Here is a 14,170-nt window from a genome sequence, read left to right on the forward strand (position 1 = left end):
AAGTCAAACAACTAATTTGTATATAATGTTATAATTGAGACTTCACAGTTTGGGAGGTGTGCACAATATTGACCTATATGGTGATAGCATCAAGTAGGTTGTGATTCTTATGATGGTCAGGTGCCAAGATAGCAATGCGGGGGTCTTTGTAGATAGTTATTATATATGGCAACTCCTGCTAGTACTGTAGAGCACACAAGGTTTAGAGGTGGCTGATGTTAATGGATGAAGGTAATGTGAGGTGAAAGCATGCTTTTAGAGACTAGGGGATGTGCGTTCAACCTAAGTGTAGAACTGATTTAGTCAAAATTTTATTCCCTAGGGCCTTCAGATGCAGTGGATGATGAAATAAAATGCAATTGAAAGGACTCATAATGTTAATGGATGAAGGTAATGTGAGGTGAAAGCATGCTCTTAGAGACTAGAGGAGGTAGTTCAACCAAGTAGAACTGATGTAGTTGAAAAATTCCATTATAAATAACAACATTGCATTATAAGTTGAAATGTCGTCTTAATGTATTTTGCTCTAGCTTTTCAAAAGCTTCTTCCTGCTTCAAGTCTCCTTTAAACTATCGGCAGTTAACTCAAACAGATATAAAATGATTATAGAGTTAAGGGGCTGGAAATGTTGGATTTTGTACCTGTCTCTAATATGCCTCATCATCATTTCATCACAAAGCTTACAAGTCCCTTTGTTTGCTGTTGTTCCTCCATGTCTTGCTTCCACTTCCAACCCAATGGAAAATACGCCTATTATCTTCCATTTTTTCGGGTTTGGCCTATACTAGTTAGATTGTCTTTTGCTTTGTTGTTGGAGATATCGTAGCCAAAGAGTGTGGTGATGTGATGTGTTGGTGTGTAGTACTAGGAGTTGTACTAGTTCATGTATTTGAGTCATGTGTGAGTGCCACGTGTCACTATGGGACTTATCCCATATGTACTTGGTGCTAGTGTGTGAGTGAGTAGCCTATATAAGGCTTGTACTTCACTTAGGTTTGTTTAGAATGATTGAACATAAGCTGAAAACAAAAAGCGGGGAGCTGAATAGCCCGTTTTTCTTTTAGTTTCAAAAGAGAGTTTGTTTGAGTATACTTGTGCAGTATACTTGTGCTTTGTAAGTTAGAAATGTATTTTTGCCTCTTTGTAGAAATGATACATAAGTGTAAAGGGCCTTTTAGCTTTTTATGTTTTAAATAAGAGAGAGAGAGAGAGAGAGAGAGAGAGAGAGAGTTTTTTGGAAGTTTTTGTTTCTTGACTCGCTTGTTTATTTTTGCTTAGTCACCTGCTTCGTTTCTTCTTTATTTCTTGTTTTCATTCTCTTTTGTTTATTTGATGTATTTTAGTAAGCACTGGGTTTGCCCAAGAGACTCCGCGGGTCTTTAGAAACCCAGTATAGCTGCTTATGCTTGGGCACTGATGACGACATAAGTGTTGCTTTGCTTGCTAAGTATGTCTTCCTTTTGTTTTTCATAAAAGTTTTTGCTTACCTCTTTTTTCTTCTCTTTCATTTTCTCTTTTATTTTCTTTGTAGATTTTTTATCTTTAGAACAACAAAAATTCTAAATTTGTATGATTGGACTTATTCTAGTCTTACAAAGGTATATTGTACTTCACTTGTCATGTCATACTTGATGAATGAATGAAAGCCTTCATTATGTCTTCATTTGAGTATCATTTCCTCACATCCTAACCTTCTCTCTCTCTCTCTCTCTCTCTCTCTCTCTCCACCATGTTTCTAACATGGTATCAGAGCAGGTTCACCTTGCCATAGCTACCACGTCATCCTAGACCTAACCCTAATTCGAAACCCTAATTTTGCTCTAGCCTATCTTTATGCAGCCGCCTCAGCCCTGCTCATTTTCGCCTCAGCCTAGCTATATTTCGCCTCTGTCCTGCCGCCCATTTGCCCAGCTTTGTGCCCACTTAGCTTCTCGATAGCTTGCCTCTTCATCGCTGCCTTTGTTTGGGTTTGTACGGCATAGTTGGCCACTCCCACGCAGTTCCAGTGCCATAACCTCCATCTTCGAGTCGTTCCAGCCCTTGCAAGTGCTGCGTGGAGGCCAGCCTCTGCATTTCGGAGCATTCTCAAAGAGCTGTGTGCATTTCGGAGCATACCAGGCTTGCACGTGTGGAATTTCGAGCCATTTGAGAGCATCTTCATTCCCGTTCTTAGGGTTTCCAGGTCGCTGCAGTAGAACTGTCCATTCATGCACAATGGTTGCATCTTGAGTCATTTGGAGGCTTCTTCGACCTATTTTGGGGCAGTTGCTTGCATTTGCGAGCTGTTTTGGGTTTGCTTTTGTAGAGCCGCCTCCTTCACACTTATTTTCGGGCTCTCATTCATCCCGGAGCTGCTCTAGGTAGCTGTTTTGCATTTTGGAGCACTCCTTTGGCTCTTTTTGCCTCCTCCTTGCATCTCGGGCTTGCTGTCCGCCTTCATCAAAGTCTTTGCCATCATGACTTCATTGTCTTCCAGCTCTTTGCTCGTGGAGAAGTTCAAAGGGGAAGGTTTTCCCACATGGCAAACCAAGATGCAGCTGCTTCTTATGCGTGAAGGTGTTTGGGATGTTGAGGAGCTTGACAAGGTTGAACTACTTGATTAGCAACGCCAAAGGATTTGGAAGCAACAGAATGCTAAGGCCATTGCCCTAATTGGTCTTTGCTTGGCCGACACCTTATCCATCATGTGAGCTTCAAGTCAATAGCTAAGGAGGTTTGGGATCACCTCGAGACATTGTTTGGTGATAAAATCACCAACTCTAAAGTCTTTCTGAAGCTCAAGTTTATGATTTGAAAATGGAAGAGAGTGATGAGTTGAGTGATCATCTAGTATGGTTTCAATCTCTTGTTCAACAACACTCAAGTTTGAAAAGCGCGCCAAATGACGAAGATAAGATGGCTGTCCTTATGAAGAGTATGTATGGAATTTCTCGCTTCGAGCAAACTCTTGGAGTCCTTCGCCTTGCCACTACCATGTTTGATGATATGGTGGCACTACTCATTGAGAAGGACTGTCACAATAAGGAAGCCTCTCTTGCCTCTCTAGGTGATCAAGCATTTGCTTCCACAAGCAAATGGAAGACCAACAAGAACATTATTTGCAAGTTTTGCAAGAGGAAAGGACACATTAAAGCTCACTGCTTCAAGAAGAAGGAACAAGAACAAGAGAAGCACCATGCCAATCTCCTTGCTGAAGAACCTGAAGAGCCCCCTATGGAGATACATTTAGCTACAGCAGAGGTTCACGGCCTCTCTCTTGAGGACGAGGACCCATACGACTAGGATTGGGCTTTCTAGGCCCTCTATGCTATGTGTGCTTATGTTGAGTCAATGAAGGTTCTCAGCCTTGAGTTGTCCCTCTAAACTGAATGTATTTGGAGTCAATAAGGGTACTTTGCCCTAGGTTGTCCCCCAAAAATGATTGTATGGTTTTTTTACTTTGGTATGATGGTACTGACCACCCAGTTCAGAGTAAGGAGGGTGACGAGTGATGGTTTGCCCTTGCTGGTCATAAGTTGACTGAGAAGTCGCTATCACACGGGAGGTGGTGGATAGTTGGACTTGCTCTTTGCAGTATTTGCAAGTTTTGCAAGAGGAAAGGACACATAAAGCTCACTGCTTCAAGAAGAAGGAACAAGAACAAGAGAAGCACCATGCCAATCTCCTTGTTGAAGAACAAGCTGAACCTGAAAAGCCCTTTGTAGAGATACATGCAGCTACAACAGAGGTTCACGGCCTCTCTCTTGAGGACGAGGACCCATACGACCAGGATTGGGCTTTCTAGGCCCTCTATGCTATGTGTGTTTATGTTGAGTCAATAAAGGTTCTCAGCCTTGATTTGTCCCTCTAAATTGAATGTATTTAGAGTTAATAAGGGTACTCTGTCCTAGGTTGTCCCCCAAAAATGATTGTATAGTTTTTTTACTTTGGTATGATGGTATTGACCACCCAGTTCAGAGTAAGGAGGGTGACGAGTGATGGTTTGCCCTTGCCGGTCGCAAGCTGACTGAGAAGTCGTTATCACATGGGAGGTGATGGATAGTTGGACTTGCTCTTTGTAGTATTGCGGTGGAGGGGGGATCGGTCTACTCTTGCATGTTGGGTCTCACATGCTTTGCTCTAAAGGGGGGTGTTGGAGATATCATAGCCAAAGAGTGTGGTGATGTGATGTGTTGGTGTGTAGTACTAGGAGGTCTAGTACTAATTCATGTGTGTGAGTCATGTGTGAGTGCCACGTGTCAGAATGGGACTTATCCCATATGCACTTGGTGCTAGTGTGTGAGTGAGTAGCTATATAAGGCTTGTACTTCACTTGTCATGTCTTTAGTAGTTATGTATACAATGTTTTATATACTTTATATATCATGTATTTTTAATATATAACTAGAGCGCGTTTCTAGGCAGAACTCCAATCAAAATCTTGGAACTTTTCTAATCCAAACCTACGGAAAAGGCATGTGGCAGCTTTTCTAGCATCTTTCCAATTAGAGTGCCCAAGAGACTCCGCGGGTCTTTAAGAACCCAGTATAGCTGCTTATGCTTGGGCATTGATGACGACATAAGTGTTGCTTTGCTTGCTAAGTATGTCTTCCTTTTGTTTTTCATAAAAGTTTTTGTTTACCTCTTTTTTCTTCTCTTTCATTTTCCCTTTTATTTTCTATGTAGATTTTTGGTCTTTAGAACAACAAAAAATCTAAATTTGTATGGTTGGACTTATTCTAGTCTTACAAAGGTATATCTAAACCTACGGAACATGTTTCGCGAAACATTTTTGGTAACATTGCAGAAGTCAATGCGGACCAACAACCCAGACAACTAATACACATACTACATCAACCATTAAATACATGTACCACCTTGGCTATAAAAAAACTAGCAGAGATCTCTAGTTTTACATCTCATTGAGCAAAGGTAAGAATCTAGGAGGCTAGTGGCAGCTAGATGTCTGCAAGAAGCTCATAATTGGCAAGAGGCTATTGGAGACATCAAGGGTGCTACATTTTTATTTACTAGGAACAATCAAATAGGCATGCTTTCTTGGTACAGAAGCCAACTCCAACATACAAAGTCATACTATATCAATACCAAGACTCGTTTCCTTGAAGTTCAAACGAAGAACATGATTCTGGTGTCAACCTTGTTACATCTAGCAAACTTCATGAACAAGCATAAGGTGGAGCTTCCGTCCACACAATAAATCTATACTTGATCTATTGTAAGGAATCTCTCTCTCTCTCTCTTTTCTTTTAAAAGATTTAAGAGGGGGAGCACAAGACACACATATTCACATATGAAAGTCTAGGGAAACTAGGTGAATCCTAAAAAGGATCTCTCGAACATGACTATGTGTAAAATTGGCCACTCGTTGACTGCCCATACCTTTTCAAGGTCAATATGATACTGTCAACTAATTAATGTGACCTCTCTTTTCAAGAATTCCCACTTAGACATCTTTGAAAAAACTACATCCCATAGTGCAAGAATGATGTTTTTGCATATTTGAGCCTGATTTGAAGTCATTTTTACCCTTTTTGCTGTTGTCAGTGGTCATCTGCCTAGATGCTGAAGGGAAAAGGGGGGGGGGGGGGACCAACCTCTTGGGAGGCTCTAAAATCACTTATGAATTGTGCGAGTGGGAAGAGAAGACACAATGTTTGAAGCTGAAATGAATTGTGCAGAAATTTGAAATACAAAGAAACAATGGGTTTTGTAAGAAACCCTAAACCCTAGAACTAGATTAAGTCCTAGAGTGACACATGGCATATTGCCATATGTATGGTGCAAAAATTATTATTACACCATCCTCTTGAGGCCATTAGACGAGTCAAATTCTTCATCTGAACTAGTTTACAACTCATGAGGGCATTATCCTATAAATAGTGAAGATAAGCCCAACATAACAACCACTTAAATGCATTCAAAAGAGTTGCAAGTTTTCAAAGGCACAAGTAAATATAGAAAAGGTCGTAATAATGATAATGGAACAAAAAATAAGACTTATCTTTCTAAAACCATTCCAAATTGTTGCAACCGATAAATATGCAGGCTCCAATTTTTTAAAATAACTTTGCATAAAATGAAAGTGTGTTTTTGGTCACTATGATCCTATGTCATCTCTTCTCATCCTTTCTTTATAGAAAGAGGTAGTGAGTGTCTATGTGATATTCGATTACGTGATACTATATGCTTTGAAAGCTTATCTCTACACGTCCTTCTCTTTATAAGAAGATGGCCAATCGTTTTTGGAGTTTGCCTTGAATGTCTGAGCAAGTGATGTAGGTCACTAAATCTTTCTCGGAAAAGGAATTGGAATCATCCTCTAATCTCTAAAAATCCAACCATGAAGATGAGGGCACTGCGGTTACTGGGACTAGATTGCTTGTTTTGCCCCAAAAATAATCAGTGACATGCAAGACCATCCAATTATAGAATCATGAGCCGCTACTTAATCTCATGCCAATGCGGTGACTAGTAATTAACACAGTCCTTAGTATTGACCTCGTGTGAGTTACATATGAAGCATAGTCTTTGATGTGGAGATATTGTGCCTTGATTTGTCTCAATCCTTAACCCCCAAACTTAAAAGTTTCGAAAGTCACAAGGATTTTAAGCTCGTAGATATGATCTTTTCAAGGTCTTTTCTGATATCGATAGTAAGTCAATGAATGTCATGGTCTTTGGTAAAACTTTTGATGAGCTACCTAAAATGTATTTTCCTCTTTCCAAATTCATATTACGTCTCTCTTGAAAGGGGAGTTTGTTAACCCTCGCCCATTACCTATGGTGTGATCAATAACTTCTACATATTATATCTGCACTTGAGGATCCATTAAATCTGTGGGAAATAGTTCTCAGTAAGGTGACCCTTGCTCTTACAAATTTTACTTTCTATAAGAAGAAATTTAATGTAATTTTCTTGTGGAAGAATTATTGTAAATTGTTTAGGGAGTGGCTAAGAACCTACATGGGTGCTAATTCTTTTGCTAGAGCCTTGCAAAGCATGCAATTCAAAGGTAATCGGGTCAAATTAAAAGCTCCTTGTTTTTTCGATTTTAAATTTCTGAAAATAGGAAAGAAATTTTTGCTGATATCAAATTTATGTCCCTTTTGGCTAAAGGGATAGAGGAATAAGAATATTGAACGTAGTGAAGAAGTTTTTAACATTCTTACTTCAATGTCTTTCGGTAATGTGCTTGTTTTCATAGTGGAAGAGTCCTTAGGCCCAATGCACAAAGTTAATGATGTGATATGAGATTGTGTTGCAGGGGTTATCAACAATTTATGACAACTCTGCCAAGTTGCAATACAAAGAATAGTCATATGAGGGGGGGTTGTAAAGGACCCAAGATCTTAATTGACTTCTCGGAGAGTCAGTATGAAAGACTCCAGGTTTTGTAATATCATCAACAAACTCTTCCCTTGCTGGCCCATTTCATGTTACTAATAGCCTTGCTGCTTATACACTCCAGCCCTGAATGTCATCTTGTGATGGCTCTAGAGCAGAAGCTCTACTTGCTTTACAAGGCTTGTTTTCTTTGATTGACTTCCATTAGACCTTAGAAGCATCCTATATTACCCAAGTGTTTAAAGATGCTCACTCTAGGCAGGCTGCATAACTCACCACAAGGACAAGTCGGTGTGGTGTGACATAATTATCGGTGATTCTAAGTAATCCAACTGTGCAATATTGTTGATGGGAGATTGTCCCTAATTTTTGTTAGTCGTTTGTGCCTTAAAAAGCACAAACAAAGATCTAGAGTATATATGCATGCTAACCTTGGGTCAAGGTCGACCTTATTAATCATAAAAGCTTAGTTATAATAGTCAAGACAACTCTCTTTGATTGATCTAAGATGGTAGAAGGATATGCCCAACGGTTAATAACCCATGGCCATAAGGTAAAGGGTAGCCTTTTGGCCCCAAGTATGCCATTGGGAATTCGTGCCTAATACGGCTGAATTAACGTGGACTTATTGATTGGGGATGCTTGGGAGAGGAACAAGTGGATCGCCATACACTTCAAGGATCGATCATTAATCAATGCTATGGATTCTTGGGTGGCATGTCCATAGCAAGCCAATGCTTATATCCTTGTGCCAATAGCGGTACTTCATACACTAGTGCCAATCCAATGCTTATATCCTTGTGTCAATAGTGGTACTTCATACAGTAGTGCCAAGCTGGCATATTCCTTTTAGAATTTCAGTTCATGGTTTCTTGATGAAGTTTTGTTGCAAGTTTCAAGGAGCAAAAAGAATTGACCTCCCTTGCTATTGTTCATATGACCGTCACCAAATTGGTATTTCTCCCAAGAAATAAAGATGAGTCTTTATTAGATTGACTACGGTAAAAGAAAGTTGACTCTGGTTAACTAGAATAAGTCTTATTGTTTTTACTTTTGCTTTGCACAAGGGACTAGGATTAGTTCAAGAATAGAAGAGTGCAAAAAAGCTCACAAATGATGGAGCAAGTCAGGGCCCTCAAGGCCAAAAAGCACCAGGGTCCAGGAAGATGCTGCCATTAAGGAGGGCGCCGTGGGGTTCTAAAAAGATCAAGAAAGCTGCCCCAAGGTGGGCTAAAAGTAGGAAGGCTCAGCTTTTGTAAAAGTAGCTGTAGAAAAGCAGGTCTAACTTTTTGCTAGGCCAAGTCTATAAAAGAAGAGCCTCAGTGCTCCTAGATTCATTCAAGAGTTGTACTCAACCTAATGCTCTTTTATGAGCCAGTTGTACAAAGTTTATTCTATTACAATAAAGACCTTGGGGGGTCCAGGCCTTATTTCTAGGCCCTATTGTGTGTGTTCTCCCCCTCTCTCAGTTTGTTTTGTTTCCCAGAAGAAATTTGCTGGTGCTCCCTGTTAGAGGAAGCTAACAGATGCTGTTTTTCCCTGTTATCTATGAAATTCGAAATCTATCTTAGTGATTATCTGCTGCGAATTGAGGATCCAGTCTGTGTTTCTACCAGTAGTGATTCGTTTTTAGGGTTTCTGACTAATTACAGATTCGTTTTAGGTTTTTTGGTCCTGTTTCAATGACTCTAATTAATCAATTTCATATTTACATAGATGCATGGCCCATGGTAAGTGAAGCTTATGAACAACTCTTGGGCAGGGTGTAGGTCAAGCTGAATCGAGGAGAACGGTAGAGTCTGCAGGGAAGATTTGCTACAGAAAAAAGTGATATGCTTGACTTGTCTGCCTGGCCAAGAGGGTGGATGAAATACTTTAGGCAGCAAAGAAGAGCTTTGAAAGTTGCAGGGAATAAAAAGAGTAGAGGTAGACTGATGCCATGTTGCTGCAAGTAGTGCCAGGTCTAGGGCATCTTGGAGAGGCAGTTGCGGGTGCTTGGGAGGAGGGGAGAAGTACCTTTGGGTAGTTGGAGAGAGTGTCGGCTTGTAGAGAGATCAAGTGGAGCAGAGAGACGGATGGATGCCATCTTTTGGAACCTGAGCTCCAAAAAGCGAGATGTAGAAATGAATAATTTGAGGGTTGTGTAGTCCTTGGTATTTTTTCCTCATGTCATCTTGAGCTGGTGATGCTTCAATGTTGTCTATTAGTCCCTAACAAGTCTGTGCTCATTGTGCTATGGCTTTGAGTGAATGGGTGAGAGCTACTTAATGTAGGAACCATGGTCTTTGCCAAGAGAGACGGATGGATGCCATCTTTTGGAACCTGAGCTCCAAAAAGCGAGACGTAGAAATGAATAATTTGAGGGTTGTGTAGTCCTTGGTATTTTTTCCTCACGTCATTTTGAGCTGGTGATGCTTCAATGTTGTCTATTAGTCCCTAACAAGTCTGTGCTCATTGTGCTATGGCTTTGAGTGAATGGGTGAGGGCTACTTAATGTAGGAACCATGGTCTTTGCCAAGATGGTATATTGTCTCCTAGACTAAGAGGGCAGCCAATATATGGGTAGAGTGGACACTTACATTGTTGGTCTGGTCACTTCTCGTGTTTGCATTGTACTTTGTGTCTGGTTTCTCTTTTCATTGGCAATTTAACATTTCATCCTTAGTCTTCACGAAGATGCTGTCTAGTCTTAAAAAATTAAGAGGGCAGCTAATACTTGGATTGTAAACTACTCAGTGCTTTCTATCAATTCAAACAACGGATTTTGCAGAGGCATTTGAATGAGATGATTGCGAGTTGCCAAACGCATATACTTGAACTTAAGAGTTTGCAATTAAGCTGGAATTAAGACTTATACAGCTTAAACACAAAGTGATATCATTGGAGAATGCAATATGATTGAGGGGCCAAGACGGCCCCCCCCCCCTTATCCAGGCTCACTTTATTCTTGAAAATGGAGATACAAGACCAAGGTGCAATGCACCTTCCAAACTGATGAGCTCAGTGAAAACCTAGGACCTAGATACAAGACTCAAAAGCATATGTACAAGGTAGACAACAAAAAGGAGGACTCCAAGCTCAGGTTTCAGCTCTTGGCTTGCCCAATCCACAAGGAAGAAGCCTGCAACAATCACCACTTACATCCAACATTAGAGACAAACACTAGTTTCTAGAAAGATAGTAGAAACAACATGAAATAGTGCTGTAAATGAGATAAACTTGACAATACAGGCTCCCTTCGTGACTTGACCCTTTTGTAGATGAAGTCCTTGATGCCTCTGAAGCTACCTTGGGTGAGGGGAGTGTGGAAAATGGGGCTGGAATGAGAACAGCTTAGAAAAACAGCCTGTAGGCTAGAGAGAGAAAGCTTTTATGGAGTGATAGCTGTAGAGAGAGAGTGCCAATGCTGATCCCAAGGGAGGAGATGTAAGAGAGGAGCTGCTGCTGTTCCAGAGGTGCACAGAAAGGCAGATTTCTGCAAGGGAAATGGGCTGGAACAGTAGAGAGAGAAATTCTGCAGAAGAGAGAGAAAGACTGCAGCAGGAGAGAGAAAGGGGCTGTGGCTGCTCCAGGCTAGGTGAAGGAGAGAGGATGCTGCTGCTGTTCCAGAAGAGCTGAGAGGGGGCAGATTTCTGGAGAGGAGGGGCTGGAACTGTAGAGAGAGAATGTGCTGTTGTAGAGAGAGAAAGTGCTGCTGAGGTGAGAGAATGGCTTGTGGAGAAGCTGGCTGCACCCAAGGAGCTGGAGAGGTTTTGCTGCATCATCTAAAAGGAGGGAGAAGAAAAGTGACGAAATTTTCATGTGAGGAATGAAGGGGAGAGGTCTTCTTTTATAGGCTCAGCCCCCCTCCTAGGCCTAGAGTGGAAGGTGGACACTTGTCCCAGATTTTTGGTGGGCTGCAGTCCCAAAGAGGACAGCCCACCACTTGCCCTAAATCTACCAGATTTGGGGCCAAACACTTGGCCTGCATGCCCTGCCACTTGCCATGCATGCTGCCACATGTGTGGGACAGGTGGACTGACCTGCCAGCTCAGATTCCAAGTGGCAGTCTGCCACGTGTCAGCTGCCACGTCACTCCCAAAAACCCTAAAATTTCAAAGTTGTCAGAATTTAATTCTGATCGCACACACGGGTTCCTAACAGCTTAGACTATCTATTGACGTACTCTAAGGTCATAATTGAGCCATACTGAGCTCATTTGTTTGTCGTCTTATCTTGTATCTCCATTACTCTTGGCATGCTGCCAGGCCCACACCCAAAGCTCAGGGAACATTCTCTTGAATGGTTTCTAGGTCGGTATGCAATCTGTGCATTTGATTGGTCCCATGTTTGGGTACTCAGGTGGGGTGTGGTTTCTAGATGTCCCTCTCAAAGAGAGGCCATCACTCTTGTGGGTCACTAATGCCCATAACCCCAAGCAAGGGGGTCCACCCTCAAATGCTAGACCTAGTTCCCATTGTCCGTAACTGAACAGAAGGAAAACATTTCATTTCTTAATAAGCATACTATTGAAAAACAAAAAAGAAATAGTACCAAGCAAGTGGGTACATGTTGAAGCAGGATGACATTCCCTCCGTCTTTCATTCGGTTGTCCGCAACTGAAATGCTTCCTCATAAGCATCCAGGATTTCAGGACACTCCTGAAATGTAGCTCTGTCCACCCATTGGGCATCGGTGGATGGGAGCCCTCTGAACTTCAAAAGGTACATTTTGCAAGTCGTGCCTCGACGTCCCGTAGTGAAGTTATGCAAAATAATTTGTTCTGGGATCAACAAGATCTCAGTGTCCTCTACTTCAGGTGCATCGTCCAGTGTGGGCTCTTGAGGTGGTTCCCCAATGAAGGGTTTCACCAAGCTTACGTGGAAGACATTGTGGATCTTCCAATGCTCTGGAAGTCTCAATCGGACTGAGACATCATTTATTACCTGCAACACCTGAAAAGGACCATAATATCGAAAGGATAGCTTGAAGTAGATGCGCTTTTTGCCCACTTTGGTTTTTAACCGGGCTTTCTCAAATTTCAATAAGACCCATTGGCCTTCTTTCACTGCAAACGCCCTCCGTCTTTTATTTGCAGTTGCTCTTTGTTTCGCCTGTGCCTTTTGAATGGCTGCTCGAACCGTGGCATAAGCAGAGTCATAATCCTCCACGAATTGATCAGCGGCAAAGATTTTCTCTTTTGTTTGCATGAGTGGAGTTGGTAAAGATCTACCATATACAATTTCGAAAGGAGCTTTTCCAGTGGAGGAATGAATTGTGTTGTTATAAGCAAACTCCACAAGAGGAAGGAATTTCTCCCAAAAGGTTTGCTGGTCATGCACATAAAATTTCAGCAAATCCAAGAGTGTACTATTCGTAACTTCAGTTTGGCCATCCGTTTGAGGATGAAAAGCTGAGGAGAAACTTAGAAGAGTTCCAAGGTTCTCAAACAAAGCCTGCCAGAAGTTACTAGTGAACTTTGAGTCTCTATCTGATACTATAGACTTGGGCATGCCGTGGTGTCTAAAGATGTGTCTAATAAATAAATGGGCAGCTTCAGGTGCCTTGAGATTCTTTCTGCAAGGAATGAAGTGGGCTTGCTTGCTGAATCGATCTACTATCACCCAAATCATGTCATGATTTTGATTGGTCCTGGGAATTCCTGTAATGAAGTCCATGGTAATGTGTTCCCATGGTCTCTCAGGAATGGGTAGGGGCTGAAGTAAACCCTTGGGTTTTCCTCTCTCATACTTAGCTTTTTGACATGCGAGACAAGCTAAAATGTAGGCAGCAGTGTCCTTTTTCATATTAGGCCAGTAGAAAAATTTATCCATGGCTGAAAAAGTGGCCACAATACCCCTATGACCAGCATAGGGTGGGTTATGGCTTTCCTCCATCACTTTAGATCTAAGCTGCTTTGTGATACATAGTTTGTTCTCCATGAATAAATAGCCATCCCTGATGTGGTAGGCATGATGGGTGCCTCCATCTTTCAAATATGCCCATGGCTGAGCAAAATCAGCATCTCCCTCATAGAATTCTTTGAGGGCTGTTAGCTCATCATGATAGGGAACTGAAATATGGTGAAGCCGTGGTCTACGAGAAAGGGCATCAGCCACTACATTCTCTTTTCCAGGAGTATATTGTATCTGAAAATGAAATGATTGCAGAAAGGTAGACCATTTCATATGTCTCTCTCTGATCAGAGGTTGAGTTAGAAAATATTTAAGACTTTCATGATCAGTTTTTACAAGAAAATCTATCCCTAAAAGATAATGTTTCCAAAGTTTGAGAGCATGAATTACAGCTAAGAGTTCTTTTTCATAGATATCATAATGAAGTTCAGCATCTCTTAGCCGTCGGCTTTCAAAGGCCACAGCATGACCATCCTGGGTAAGAGAAGCCCCAAGGCAATCGCCACTGGCATCAGCTGCTACTAGGAATGGTTTCCTTAAGTCAGGAATGATAAGTACAGGAGCTGTAGTCAGGGCATGCTTTAGAGCATTAAAAGAGTCCTTTTCTTTTTGGGTCCATCTGAACTTTAGATTTTTCTTAGTGAGATCATGTAGAGGGGCTGCAAGTTCAGCAAAATGCCAAATAAACCTTCGGTAATATGAGCATAGGCCTAGAAAAGACCTTACCTCATGGGCATTCTTCAAGTCAGGCCACTCTACAATTGTCTGTATCTTGGCTGGGTCCACACGGACACCTTCTTGTGAGATAATGTGACCAAGATAGTGAATCTCAGGAAGAAAGAACTCACTTTTCTTCTCATTGATGTGAAGAGCATTTTCAGCTAAGATTTGAAATACAATCTTTAGATGTTCCTTATGCTCTTCCTCATTC

At 41.5% G+C, this 14,170-nt stretch overlaps 1 protein-coding gene across 6 annotated transcripts in view; it reads left to right on the plus strand.

The window, feature by feature from the left end:
- The window catches only part of LOC147905161 (U5 small nuclear ribonucleoprotein helicase), a 141,428-nt gene that overhangs the window by 20,057 nt on the left and 107,201 nt on the right, over positions 1-14,170 (plus strand). The window lies entirely within an intron of this gene.

The sequence above is a fragment of the Dipteris shenzhenensis genome, chromosome 2, assembly GCF_047967505.1.
Source record: "Dipteris shenzhenensis isolate YYH24624 ecotype China chromosome 2, Dip_SZ_1.0, whole genome shotgun sequence".
NCBI lineage: Eukaryota > Viridiplantae > Streptophyta > Polypodiopsida > Gleicheniales > Dipteridaceae > Dipteris > Dipteris shenzhenensis.